At 45.2% G+C, this 13558-nt stretch overlaps 1 non-coding gene across 1 annotated transcript; it reads right to left on the bottom strand.

The window, feature by feature from the left end:
- Nucleotides 1-5372: 5372 nt before the first annotated feature.
- TRNAC-ACA (transfer RNA cysteine (anticodon ACA)) lies at nt 5373-5444 on the bottom strand. Its single transcript has one exon. It is a non-coding gene; the product is annotated as a tRNA-Cys (tRNA).
- Between the last annotated feature and the right edge of the window lie 8114 nt (nt 5445-13558).

Genomic DNA, 13558 nt, shown 5'->3' on the forward strand with positions numbered 1-13558 from the left:
CTTGAAGCACAGTCGGCTCTAGGTGTTTAAACAATGCTGTCAGAGTGGCTCTTTGTGCCAGCTTTCCTAATAGTATCTACTTAAAAGTCTTTGATTTATGATGCCATATTTGTTATATATCAGATCTATCATTTATTTTTATCATCCCATCATCATTATCACCATCTGTATCTATATTTGTATCTATGGCTATCCATCTATCTGTATATGTGATAGGATAATGTTTCCCATTTAGTTTTTCTTTCATAAAGTTTCCTTAGTTCTTTGCAGACCTTATTCTTCTGTATGTAATTTAGAACAAGCTTGTTGAATTTCTCCAAAATGAAATCCATCTTTAGATGTCTGGAATTGTACTGACTTTGTAGATCCAATTTGAGCAGCAGTTTTATGATGTAAAGTTACTCTAACTGTGAGTATTGAGTAGGTACTCATTTATGTCTTCTTTTGTATCCCTCAACAGAATTTTTAAAAGTTCACCTCAGAGATCTTTTGCATTCCTTAAACTAATTTTTAGAGATTTTAATGTAAATTTAAAGATCTTTTTAAAAATTTGAAACGTACTGTGGAGTTGCAAGCGTAATACAAAGAGATTTTTTTTTCCTGAACCATTTGAGTTTTTGCTGCCAACCTGATGCCCTGCCACCCTCACATACTCCTTTGGGTTTTCCATACAAATAAGGACATTCTCATCCATAGCCACAATGTAACCATCAGAGTTGGGAAATTAACCCTGATACATGACTATCATCTCATCCCAAACGTCATTCAAGTTTGAACAATTGTGCCAATAATGTGGTTTTTAAATAAATATCTATTTATTTTCATTTCTGGCTAGGCTGAGCTTTGTTTGCTGTGCCCAGGCTTTCTCTAGTGAAGGTGAGCAGGGGCTACTCTTTAGTTGCATGTGCAGGCTTCTCATCGCGGTGGCTTCTCCTGTGCAGACCCCTGGCCCCAGGGTTCATGGGCTCAGTCGTTTTTGCACAAGGGCTTAGCTCCTCCAAGGCACGTCCCCTGATCAGGGATGGAATCCATGTCCCCTGCATTGGCAGGTGGATTCTTAACTGCTGGACCACCAGGAAAATCCTCATCAACGTTCTTAATGGCAAAAGGAATCACACATTCGGACCACATCTTGCATTTATTTGTTTTTCTGTCTCTTTTTTTTTTTAAGAAGAAAGTGTATTTATTTATTTATTTATTTTTATAAATTTATTTATTTTAGTTGGGGGCTAATTACTTTACAATATTGTAATAGTTTTTGCCATACATTGACATGAATCAGCCATGGGTTTACATGTTTCACTCTGTATAATGGGCTCCGGTTTCATCCATCTCAGTAGAACCGATTCAAATGTATTTTTTTAATGGCTGAGTAATATTCCATTGTGTATTTGTACCACAGCTTCCTTATCCATTCGTCTGCTGATGGACATCTAGGTTGCTTCCATGTCCTGGCTATTGTAAACAGTGCTGCGATGAACATTGGGGTACACGCGTCTCTTTCAATTCTGGTTTCCTCGGTGATATGCCCAGCAGTGGGATTGCTGGGTCATATGGCAGTTCTATTCCCAGTTCTTTAAGGAATCTCCACACTGTTCTCCATAGTGGCTGTACTAGTTTGCATTCCCACCAACAGTGTAAGAGGGTTCCCTTTTCTCCACACCCTCTCCAGCATTTATTGCTTGTAGACTTTTGGATAGCAGCCATTCTGACTGGTGTGAAATGATACCTCACTGTGGTTTTGATTTGCATTTCTCTAATAATGAGTGATGTTGAGCATCTTTTCATGTGTTTGTTAGCCATCTGTATGTCTTCTTTGGAGAAATGTCTGTTTAGTTCTTTGGCCCATTTTTTGATTGGGTCGTTTATTTTTCTGGAATTCAGCTGCAGAAGTTGCTTGTATATTTTTGAGATTAATTGTTTGTCTGTTGCTTCGTTTGCTATTATTTTCTCCCATTCTGAAGGCTGTCTTTTCACCTTGCTTATAGTTTCCTTTGTTGTGCAAAAGCTTTTAATTTTAATTAGGTCCCATTTGTTTATTTTTGCTTTTATTTCCAATATTCTGGGAGGTGGGTCATGGAGGATCCTGCTGTGATTTATGTCAGAGAGTGTTTTGCCTATGTTTTCCTCTAGGAGTTTTATAGTTTCTGGTCTTACGTTTAGATCTTTAATCCATTTTGAGTTTACTTTTGTGTACGGTGTTAGGAAGTGTTCTAGTTTCATTCTTTTACAAGTGGTTGACTAGTTTTCCCAGCACCACTTGTTAAAGAGATTGTCTTTTCTCCATTGTATGTTCTTGCCTCCTTTGTCGAAGATAAGGTGTCCATATGTGCGTGGGTTTATCTCTGGGCTTTCTATTTTGTTCCATTGATCTATATTTCTATCTTTGTGCCAGGACCATACTGTCTTGATGACTGTGGCTTTGTAGTAGAGCCTGAAGTCAGGCAGGTTGATTCCTCCAGTTCCATTCTTCTTCCTCAAGATTGCTTTGGCTATTCGAGGTTTCTTATATTTCCATACAAATTGTGAGATGATTTGTTCTAGTTCTGTGAAAAATACCATTGGTAGCTTGATAGGGATTGCATTGAATCTATAGATTGCTTTGGGTAGTATACTCATTTTCACTATATTAATTCTTCCAATCCATGAACACGGTATATTTCTCCATCTGTTTGTGTCCTCTTTGATTTCTTTCATCAGTGTTTTATAGTTTTCTATATATAAGTCTTTTGTTTCTTTAGGTAGATATATTCCTAAGTATTTTATTCTTTTTGTTGCAATGGTGAATGGTATTGTTTCCTTAATTTCTCTTTCTGTTTTCTCGTTATTGGAGTATAGGAATGCAAGGGATTTCTGTGTGTTAATTTTATATCCTGCAACTTTACTATATTCATTGATTAACTCGAGTAATTTTCTAGTGTTTTTCTGTCTCTCTTTAATCTCCTTCGATTTGGAACAGTTCCTCAGTCTTTCTTTGCCTTTCATGACCTTAATACATTGGAAGATCAAAGCAAGTTATTTTACAGAATGTCCCTCAGTTTAGATTTGTCTGATATTTCCTCACAATTAGATCCAGGTTATGCGTCTTTGCTTCCCTGGTGGCTCAGATGGTAAAGAGTCTGCCTGCAGTGCAGGAGACCCGGGTTCAATCCCTGGGTCAGGAAGACCCCTTGGAGAAGGAAATGGCAACTCACTCCAGTGTTCTTGCCTGGAAAATCCAATGGATGGAGGAGCCTGGCAGGCAACAGTCCATGGGGTCGCAAAGAGTAGGACACGACTGAGCGACTTCACTTTCTACTTTCTCTATGTGTCTTTGGCAGGAACATCAAACAAGTGATGCTATGTTTTTCCCTTGCCATCCTATCGGATGGCACGCAATTTCAATCTGTCCTGTTGCTCATGCTGTTTGCTTTGATCACTTGATGACAGGTTTTGCCATTGTAAAGTGACCTTTTCGCTATTTGCAATTAAAAGTATTTTGTGGCGTGGTTCTTTTAAATTATATAAGTCATCTGTTTTCATGGAGCTTTCAACTTATTCATCCATTTATTTATAGCAACACAAGCTCATAGTTTTCTATTTCATTCATTACTATTGTTATTTATTTTGCTTTCAAATTGTCCTGCTTTTGTCTGGTGGGAGCCCTTCCAAATTTGATACATCCTTTAGGCATGTCCTCATCATTCTTTGAGAACTTCCTTGCTTTCTCTTGTGACAACATGACCTAAGTTCATTTTCTACTTTCTCTGCCCTGGAATCAACCATTCATTCAATGAGACTTGGTTCCTTTTTTAAAAAAATTTATTTATAAATGTATGTGGCTGTTCCAGGTCTTAATTGCAACACATGGGATCTTTGATCTTTGCTGCAGCATGTGGGATTTGAGTTGTGGCATGCTAACTCCTATTTGTGGAATGTGGGACCTAGTTCCCTGACCCAGATCAAACCCAGTCCCCTTCCATTGGGAGCATGGCGTTTTAGCCACTGGGCCACTAAGGAAGTCCCAAGAGCTGGTTCCTTTTAGTGGCGAAGAGTATTTATAAGGGCTTCCCAGGTGGCTCAGATGGTAGAGAATCTGCCTGCAATGCAGGAGACCCAGATTCAATCCCTGGGTGGGGAAGATCCCCTGGAGTATTTAGAAGCCAAGAGCTGAATATAAGAGTGCTTATTGCTATTGGCGTATCACTGGCCCCATTCTCGAAGCTGGAGAATATATGTCACTCTCTCCACCAGTCTGGGGACCAAGCATCTCATGCCAGGCTTCTCCCATGCTGAGTACCTTCCTCACCCCACATGGGTCTCAACACCCCACACAGGCTGCCCCTCTGTACAGATGTCAGCTTGTGTACTACCTGGGACTGAATTTGGGGGGATGGGCAGGAGCAAGAATAAAAAGGGAGAGGAAGCTAATTTACTTGTTATTTTAGTATTTTATTTTCCTTTATATTTTTCAGTTGCCTATGGCTGATATCCAAAAAAATGCTCTTAATTTTTATAAATAGATCTTTTATCTGGTTATTACTGCATTGTTCTTTCTGTGTAGGTGACTAGTGTATCAGTTCAGTTCAGTTCAGTTCAATCGCTCAGTCGTGTCCAACTCTTTGCAACCCCATGAACTGCAGCAAGCCAGGCCTCCCTGTCCATCACCAACTCCCGGAGTTTACCCAAACACATGTCCATTGAGTTGGTGATGCCATCCAACCATCTCATCCTCTGTCGTCCCCTTCTCCTCCTGCCCTCAATCTTTCCCAGCATCAGGGTCTTTTCAAATGAGTCAGCTCTTCACATCAAGTGGCCAAAATATTGGAGTTTCAGCTTCAATATCAGTGCTTCCAATGAATATTCAGGTCTGATTTCCTTTAGGATGGACTGGTTGGATCTCGTTGCAGTCCAAGGGACTCTCAAGAGTCTTCTCCAACACTGCAGTTTAAAAGCATCAATTCTTTGGTGCTCAGCTTTCTTTATGGTTCAACTTTTATACCATACATGATTACTGGAAAAACCATAGCCTTGACTAGACGGACCTTTGTTGACAAAGTAATATCTCTGCTTCTTAATATGGAGTCTGCAAGTAATGGCAGATTTACTTGTTAGCTTCTAATCTTTACCTTTCTTTTGCTTTTGTTTATAATGTGGGCTAGAACCTTGAGGCTAATTGTATAGTATCTGTGATAGCAGGTATCTTTGAGTTGTTTCTGATCTTGGAGGCATCTAATGTTTGTCCATTAAGAAAATGAGTGAGTGAGTGAAGTCGCTCAGTCGTGTCCAACTCTTTGCAACCCCATGGACTGTAGCCCACCAGGCTCCTCTGTCCATGGGATTTTCCAGGCAAAAATACTGGAGTGGGTTGCCATTTCCTTCTCCAGGAGATCTTCCCCACCCAGGGATCGAACCTGGGTCTCCCGCATTGTAGACAGACGCTTTACCATCTGAGCCACCAGGGAAGTCTCTATTAAGAAAATATTTTTTCTAAATATGGAGGTTCCTTAAGAAACTAAAAATAGAGCTACCATATGACTCTGCAATTCCACTCTTGGGCATACATCCAGAGACAAACATGATCTGAAGGATACATGCCTCCCAATGTCCATTGCAGCACTGTTTACAATAGCCACAACTTGGAACCAACCTAAACGTCCATTGACAGAGGGATGCATAGAGAAGAAGTGGTACATATGTACAATGGAATATTACTCGGCCATAAAAAAGAATGAAATGATGCCATTTGCAGCAACACAGATGGACCTAGAGACAGCCATACTGAGTGAAGTAAGTCAGACCGAGAAGGACAAATATTGTATGACATCCCTTATATGTGGAATCTAAAAAGAAATGATACAAGTGAATTTACTTACAAAACAGAAAGAGACTTACAGAGTTAGAGAACAAACTAAGGCTGCTGGGGGGAAGGATGAGGGCAAGGGACAGTTAGGGAGTTTGGGATGGACATGTTCACACGGCTGTATTTAAAATGGATAACCGACAAGGACCTGCTGAATAGCACATGGAACTCTACTCAATGTTATGTGGCAGCCTGGATGGGAGGGGAGTTTGGGGGAGAAAGGATCCATGTATATGTATGGCTGAGTCCCTTCACTGTTCACCTGAAGCTATCACAATATTTTTTGTTCATCGGTTATACCTCAATACAAAATAATAAAAAGTTTTAAAAAAAGAATGTATTTGTTCTAAGATTCTTTCCAGCCCAGGTCTTAGCTGTAGCAAGTGAGAGCGTGGCCTTCCTCGCAGTGTGCAGGATCTTCAGTTGCAGCGTGTGACCTCTCAGTTGCAGCACGTGGGATCCAGTTCTCTGATCAGGGATTGAACCCCCTGCACTGGGAGTGTAGAAGTTTATTACTGAATCCCCAGGGAAGTCCCTGTTCTAATTTTTTTACATATGATTTTTATCAAAATTTGCAAGTTTTTTTCTAGTACATAAATAATTTTTTAATCATAAATCATTGCTGAATTTATCAAAAGCCTTCTCTGTGATTATGTGCCTCTGATGAAATAATCATGTGATTTTTCTCCTTCATTCTATTAATTAACATGGAAAATTTTTGAAGGTTAATTTTCTGATGGTTAATTCTCCTTTCTTATATATGATAAAGCCCGTCTGGCTGTGACTTTAAAACAACAGCAACATAGGATTCAGTTAGCAGATATTTTATTTAGGATTTCCATCTTCATGTTCATTAGGTGAAAGGCAATGCCCCCCACCACCCCCAGACCTGATTGTGCCAGATCCTGGCTGCCAACTTTGCCTAAATTTGCCCTCCCTCCCCAGACTTACCTAAGCAAGGCTCACTCTTAACCTGGACCGAATTCGACATCTCATCCTCCCCAGTATGTCGCTGGTCACCCACGTGGTTCTTTCTACTTCAGGCCCAGGGAAACAGCTAGTATTGATCCATTTCCCTCTTGACTCACCCAGGCTTCTTCTCCCCTCTGCCCGTGAAGCTGTCCTGGCTATTCCCAGGGACACTCCAGGAGTCTTTACCAGCTTTCTCCCACCCTACCTGAGCTGGAACCACTCCCCACCCCACTCCCAACCTCATTCCCCGCCGTACTGGGGCTCCATGGTGGGCTGGGCCATCCCCAGCCTGCATCATTGGTCCCGTGGTTACCACTCCCTGAAGGTTTGCACCAAGTCCTCCCCGGCATAGACATGCTGCCCCCTGCTGGTCAGTTGGTTATAAAGCATGAACGTTTTCCAGGCCCTTGGATGCTTACTGTTATGATGTTAAAAGCTGTGACCAACCTAGACAACATATTAAAAAGCAGAGACATCACTTTGTCAACAAAGGTCCGTCTAGTCAAAGCTATGATTTTTCCAGTAGTCACGTATGGATGTGAGAGTTGGACCATAAAGAAGGCTGAACGCCAAAGAACTGATGTTTTTGAACTGTGGTGTTGGAGAAGACTCTTGAGAGTCCCTTGGACTGCAACGAGATCCAACCAGTCCATCCTAAAGGAGATGAGACCTGAATATTCATTGGAAGGACTGATGCTAAAGCTGAAACTCCAATACTTTGGCCACCTGATGCAAAGAGCTGACTCATTTGAAAAGACCCTGATGCTGGGAAAGATTGAGGGAGGGAGGCGAAGGGGATGACAGAGGATGAGATGGTTGGATGGCATCACCGACTCGATGGACATGAGTTTGAGTAAGCTCTGGGGGTTGGTGATGGACAGGGAGCCCTGGCATGCTGCAGTCCGTGGGGTCGCAAAGAGTTGGACACGACTGAGCGACTGACCTGAACTGAACTGGATGCTTACTGAGCTGCCCTGTCGCGCTCTTAAACCACATTTGTAAGCACTTAACACGCTTTATCTAATTGACTCTTCACAACAGCTTCATGAAGAAGGTTCTATTATTACTCCTGTTTTACAGGTGGGGATGAATGGAGCCAGTTTTGAATCCAGCAAATTAAGAATAAGGTTGAGAGCAGCTCATCAACGCAGCCCTTCCTTAGGATCCAGAACTGCATGTGTGTTTTTTTCTTTTTAACATGTATTTATTGGCTGTGCGGGGTCTTTGTTGCTGCGCTTGGGCTTTCTCTAGTTGTGGGGTACGGGCTTCTCATCGCCACGGCCTCTCTTGTTGCCGAGCGCAGGCTCTAGGGCGTGTGGGCTTCAGTTGTGGAGTGTGGGCTCAGGAGTTGCAGCTCAAGGGCTCCAGAGCATGGGTTCACTAGTAGTGGTGCCCGGGGTTAGTGACTCCCAGGCACGTGGGATCTTCCCTGACCAGGGATCGAATCCGTGTCCTTTGCATTGCAAGGCAGAGGCTTAACCACTCCATCAGGAAAGGCCCTCAGAACTGCATTGCGGTTTAGTCACTAAGTCATGTTCATCTCTTTTGCAACCCCATAGACTGTAGCCCGCCAGGCTCCTCTGTCCCTGGGATTTCTCCAGGCAAGGATACTGGAGTGGGTTGCCATTTCCCCCTCCAGGGGATCTTTCCAACCCAGGGGTGGAACCCAGGTCTCCCACATTGCAGGCACATTCTTTACAGTCTGAACCACCTGGGAAGCCCTTCAGAACTGCAGCAGGCCTTTCAAAAGCATAGTCTCCTTAAGCCTTCTCTCCCACTTTCCACAGCCTGGTATCAAAGGTTCTCCGCGGGCCCCACGCCTCCAACACCCCGTTCACAAACAACCTGCCCGGCCTCCCCGACTCTCAGCTGGGGACCCTCAAACTGCCCACGACGTGTGCCCAACTCCCCCACCCCCCTTCCTCAGTGTCCCCCACCCCTGCCCGCCGACTCCCCAGCTCGGGCCAGTCTGCCCAGTCCTCTGGGTCCTCTTCCTTCTCGTCTCCAACTAATTCTCTCTCTTTCTCCAGCACCTTCCACTACCCCACGGTCTCAACCAGAGCGTTTCCCAGAGACACTTAAAATGCTAAAGCCTCTCTCATCTCAAAAACATAAGCAAACAACCTCTCCGTTCCTGCCCTTCAATTCTAGCTACCATCCTGTTTCTCCTCACAGAGAAACTTCTGGAAGGGCTGTCCACACTCACTGCCCTCCTTTCCCCACCTCCTCCTCATTCTTCAGCCCAGGCCATTTTGGCTCTTGGCCCAGGGACTCCAGCCAAGGCTTCTAAGGTCACCACTCGGGAGACGCGGTTCAGGCTCAGGGTCTTGATTTCTCTCTCAGCTGCTCTTGACGCGGTTGGCCACACCCTCCTTCTGGCAAGACTCTCTCACCTTCTGGCTTCTGGTTCTCCTCCAACCTCTCAAGCGTCTCCTCCCCAGGCTCCTTTGACGCCTGCTGTCATTTAGCTGGCCGTTAGATGCTGGCACTGTCCACCACTCCGTCCTGCACCCTCTCTTCCCCTCATCCCGTCCTCTCACCCCAGGTCATCTCATCCACACGTGCAGATGCTGATGGCTCCCAAGAGTATATCTCTGGCCCGGGGTCCCAACAAGGGGCCAGTTTGGCCCTCCAAGGGACATTCGGCATCGTCTGGAGACATTTGTGGTTGTCAAATCTAGGGAGGGATGCTCCTGACATTTAGTGGGCAGAGGCTCTGGGGGCTGCTAGACAGCCTACAATGCCCAGGACAGCAAAGTACCCAGCCCGCAAGGTCAGCCATGCCCAGGCTGAGGACCCCATTCTAGCCTAGCTCTTCTTCTGAGCCCCAGGCTGGTGCACCCAACCACTCACACCACAGCTCCACCTGGATCTCTCAAACACACCTCAGACTCAACCTGCCCACTTTAAACTCATGATCTACCCCAACCTGATTCTCTCACTCTCTTCCTCACCTCACCTGCACCCCCGTTGCATCAGCTACAAACCTGGGGGTCACCCTGGAAATGTCCCCCTCCCTCACCTGAGTATCCAGTCTGTCACCAGTTACTGCCCGTGTTGTCTCCTGAGCATCTCTCAACACCCCACTCCAGGCACCATCGGCTCCTGCCTAGGCTTTTATATGAGCGTCCTGTCTGGTCTCCTGGTGCTGTCCCAGGGGCTCGCTCCAGCGTTTTACCGCACAGCAGTCAGAGTGGTCCGCATCCAAATGCAGATCTGATTATGACGTCTTGTTTGAGACACGAATGGCTTCCCATTGCTCTTTGGATCAAGACCTAAAACCCTAACAGAGCTTGCAAGGCTCATGTGTTCTAGCTCTTGGCAATTCTCCAGCCTCTCTTAGAGCCCCTGCTCATCCCTCTCTCTGCACTGTAGCCACCCCTGCCCAGATTTTCAGTTCCCCAAATCCACCAAGCTCCCTTCTACCCCAGGGCCTTTACATGTGCTGTGCCCCTGCCTGGACTGGTCAACCTAGTTAACTCCTACTCATCCACTAGAAATAACTTCAGAGGTCACCACTTCAGGGCAACCTTACACGACCTCAAGGTCTAGGTTAAGTTCTATGATAGACTCTCTCAGAGGGCCATATTTCTTTCCTCAGGAAGCTTAGTTCAGCATGCAGTTCCCCTACTTATCCTTGCAAAGACTTGATTAGTGTCTGTCTCCCTGGCTTGATTCTGTGCCCACCAGGCGGGGCCACATCTCTGCTTGCTCACCGGCTCCCAGCACTGGCTGGGCACATAGGCGGGTCAACACAACCTCTGAAGAAAAAAGGGAGTGAAATCTGATCGTTCCTCCCAGTCACCTTGTGAATCACACCAAGAAAAAGCTTCTCAGTCATCACCCTTTCTTATCCCCCTGAAAGGCATTGCGTTCATTCTTTCCTCATCACAAAAGCAATCCAGGCTTGTGGTTGTAAAATCAGAAACACAAATAAATAGGAGGAAGAAAATATAACCCTACTGTACATAGTATTTCGCAAACTGCATTTTAACCTGAGCAACAAATAAAACCTGAATAATAGGTTTAGATGCTTGTCAGGAGTTACATTTTTTTTATCATTGTTTTTCCTGCATAATATCCCATTATATGTACAGAGTATAAATTCTTTCTCAAAGGACCTGCTGCATGAGAAGACCAGGAAGCTTTTCAAAATACAAATTTCAAGCTCCGTGCCCAGGTTTGGGAAAGCTTGGGTGGGTCCCAGGTATTGCTACTTTAAAAATTTACCCTGGAGTCTCTAATGGACAAGGCAAGGTTGGGAATCACTGAGTGAATGAATCCTCTATTTTGGCCGCAAAGGGAGCGCCCAACATTTTATTATTCCTGGTTGTGTACCACCAGTGAGGATCCTTATGCTTCTGCTGGCAACTGCCCTCAGCTCTTTCAGACAGTTGACGCCCAGCGTGGCCTTGCGCAGTGGTTGGGCCGGGCTGCCAACGGCTTTGAGTTTCCAGTCCCCTTTGCTTCAGCCGGGTCTCCTCCCAAGTTAAGACAAGACGAGGACTTGGTCTGGGAAGGGTGACCCAGGCCTAGGAAGAGCATGATTTTCACTCTTTTACTTTATACCCCTCTGAATAGTTTGATTTTATGATGACTGGCACATATTCTTTTTCCCAATTAAAAAAGAAGCTAATAGGATTTTCTGAAATGTCAAATGAGCTTCCAGCCCAGATGGATCCCTTTTGCTGAGCTCTGATTCTGATCCCCAGCTGCTTCCTTGATATTGACCCTCAGTTGTTGAACAAACATCTTAGAGTTGACACATATGAAAATTAACAGAAGCAAGCTCATTTTCCCCTCTCAAACCTGCTTTGCCAGAGTAAATAGCACTTCCGCTCACCCAGCTGCTTGGGACAGAAACGGGGAACCCTCAGCATCCTCTCGCTCACCCCCATATCCATCCATTCAAGTCCTGTGGATCCTGTCTAGAGATCCCATCTCGCACTGGTCCACTTCTCTCCATCTCCATCACCATCATCTTGGTCTAAGCTGTCTTCATCACTCACTAGACTTCTGCATCTCCCACCCAGACAAGCCACTTTACTTGCAGCAATCAGAGTGGTCTTTCAAAACCTAAATGACACCAAGACAATCCTATTGGAGATTCTCTGATAACTTCCTGTTGTACTTAGGATGCAACTGGTGTCTTGAAGGGGTCCCCCCAGCCACCATGTGGTCTGGCCCCTGCCCACCGCTTGTCTTACCTGTCTTTGGGCTGTGACAGCTCTGGCTTTCAGGTGACTCCTCATGACAACATGTGAAGCTCCTTACCTGAATGCCTTCACACATCTCTGGAATGTTCTTCTCATCAAGCCTCACCTTCCTCGGCTCTCAACTTGAATGCCCTTCTGCAAGGGTTTCTCTGACCTCATCTAGGGTAGGTCCCCTTCAACCCTCTCTCTGGCTGCCTATGCTTCTTCATAACCCTCAGTCTTGGTTACAACAATATGTTTAGGTGTTGTTGTTATTCAGTCACTAAGTTGTGTCCAACTCTTTGCGACCTCATGGACTGCATGCAGCACACCAGGCTTCCCTGTCCTTCACTACCCTCTGGAGTTTGTTCAAACTCATGTCCATTCAGCTGGTGATGCCATCCAAACATCTCATCCTCTGTCGTCCCCTTCTCCTCCTGCCCTCAATCTTTCCCAGCATCAGGGTCTTCTCCAATGAGTCAGTTCTTTGCATCAGGTGGCCAAAGTATTGGAGCTTCAGCCTCAGCATCAGTCCTTCCAATGAATATTCAGGCCTGATTTCCTTTAGGATGGGCTGGTTGGATCTCCTTGCAGTCTAAGGGACTCTCAAGAGTTTTCTCCAACACCACAGTTCAAAAGCATCAATTCTTCGGAGCTCAGTTTTCTGTATGGTCCAATTTAGGTGTTACACCAATATAATTGGCTATTGTTGGCTTCACTCACTGGAATGGAAGCTCCTGAAGAGGAGAGATGTAGCTGTTTGTTCACTGTGAACCCAGCACTAGCCCAGTGCCTGACACGTGTAAGGTTCTCAGTACACATTCATCAAAGGGTTTGAAGGAGAAAGGGTAAAGGTCTTAGTCTTCCTGTTTTAAAGAGGAGACGATAGAATGCTGACTATAGGTTCCTTTAGGTATCCTTAAAGGGACCTACCTGATGTCATCCAGCAAGTCAGCGGAGCTCAGCGACCTCACCCTGCAGATCCCAGAGGGGTGCTCCCCCAGCATCCTGGGCTGCCCATCATTTAAACTCCTCACAGCCCTGAGAGGAAAGAGATATTCTCCTCCTGTCACGGGCAGGCATGCAAATTCAGGCCCACTGAGATACTGTGAGTCACGCAAAGTCACTGGCTTAGTGTGAACACTGTACCCACACCCAGTCTTCTCTCTCTCTCTCCTCTTTCTATCACAACAAACTATAGCCCACACATTTTTATTGGGTGCCTACTAGGTGCCAGGGACCGTGCCGGGAGCTGGAGAAGTGGAGTGGTACTCACATCACTGTGGGAGGAGACAGGAAACCAGTGCAGAGAAAAGTCCAGTAACAATTATCCGTTATGATATCAGGTTTAGAACCTAGCAAAGTGTTTGAGGCATCATCTGCTTCCCTCCCCCTCTAGGCATCTGGAAGTTCTTCTGTTCCCATCCCTTTCCCAGGGCCTCCCTAGCTTGCTAAAGCTGGCCCTTTACCAGAAATAATAAAAATCAGAGTGGTAACAAATGAGCAGCAACTAAAAGAAATCAGAAAAGTTCAATAAGCAGAGCTGGTC

Source organism: Giraffa tippelskirchi, chromosome 3 (genome assembly GCF_054371585.1).
Source record: "Giraffa tippelskirchi isolate mGirTip1 chromosome 3, T2T-mGirTip1v1.2.pri, whole genome shotgun sequence".
Classification (NCBI taxonomy): domain Eukaryota; kingdom Metazoa; phylum Chordata; class Mammalia; order Artiodactyla; family Giraffidae; genus Giraffa; species Giraffa tippelskirchi.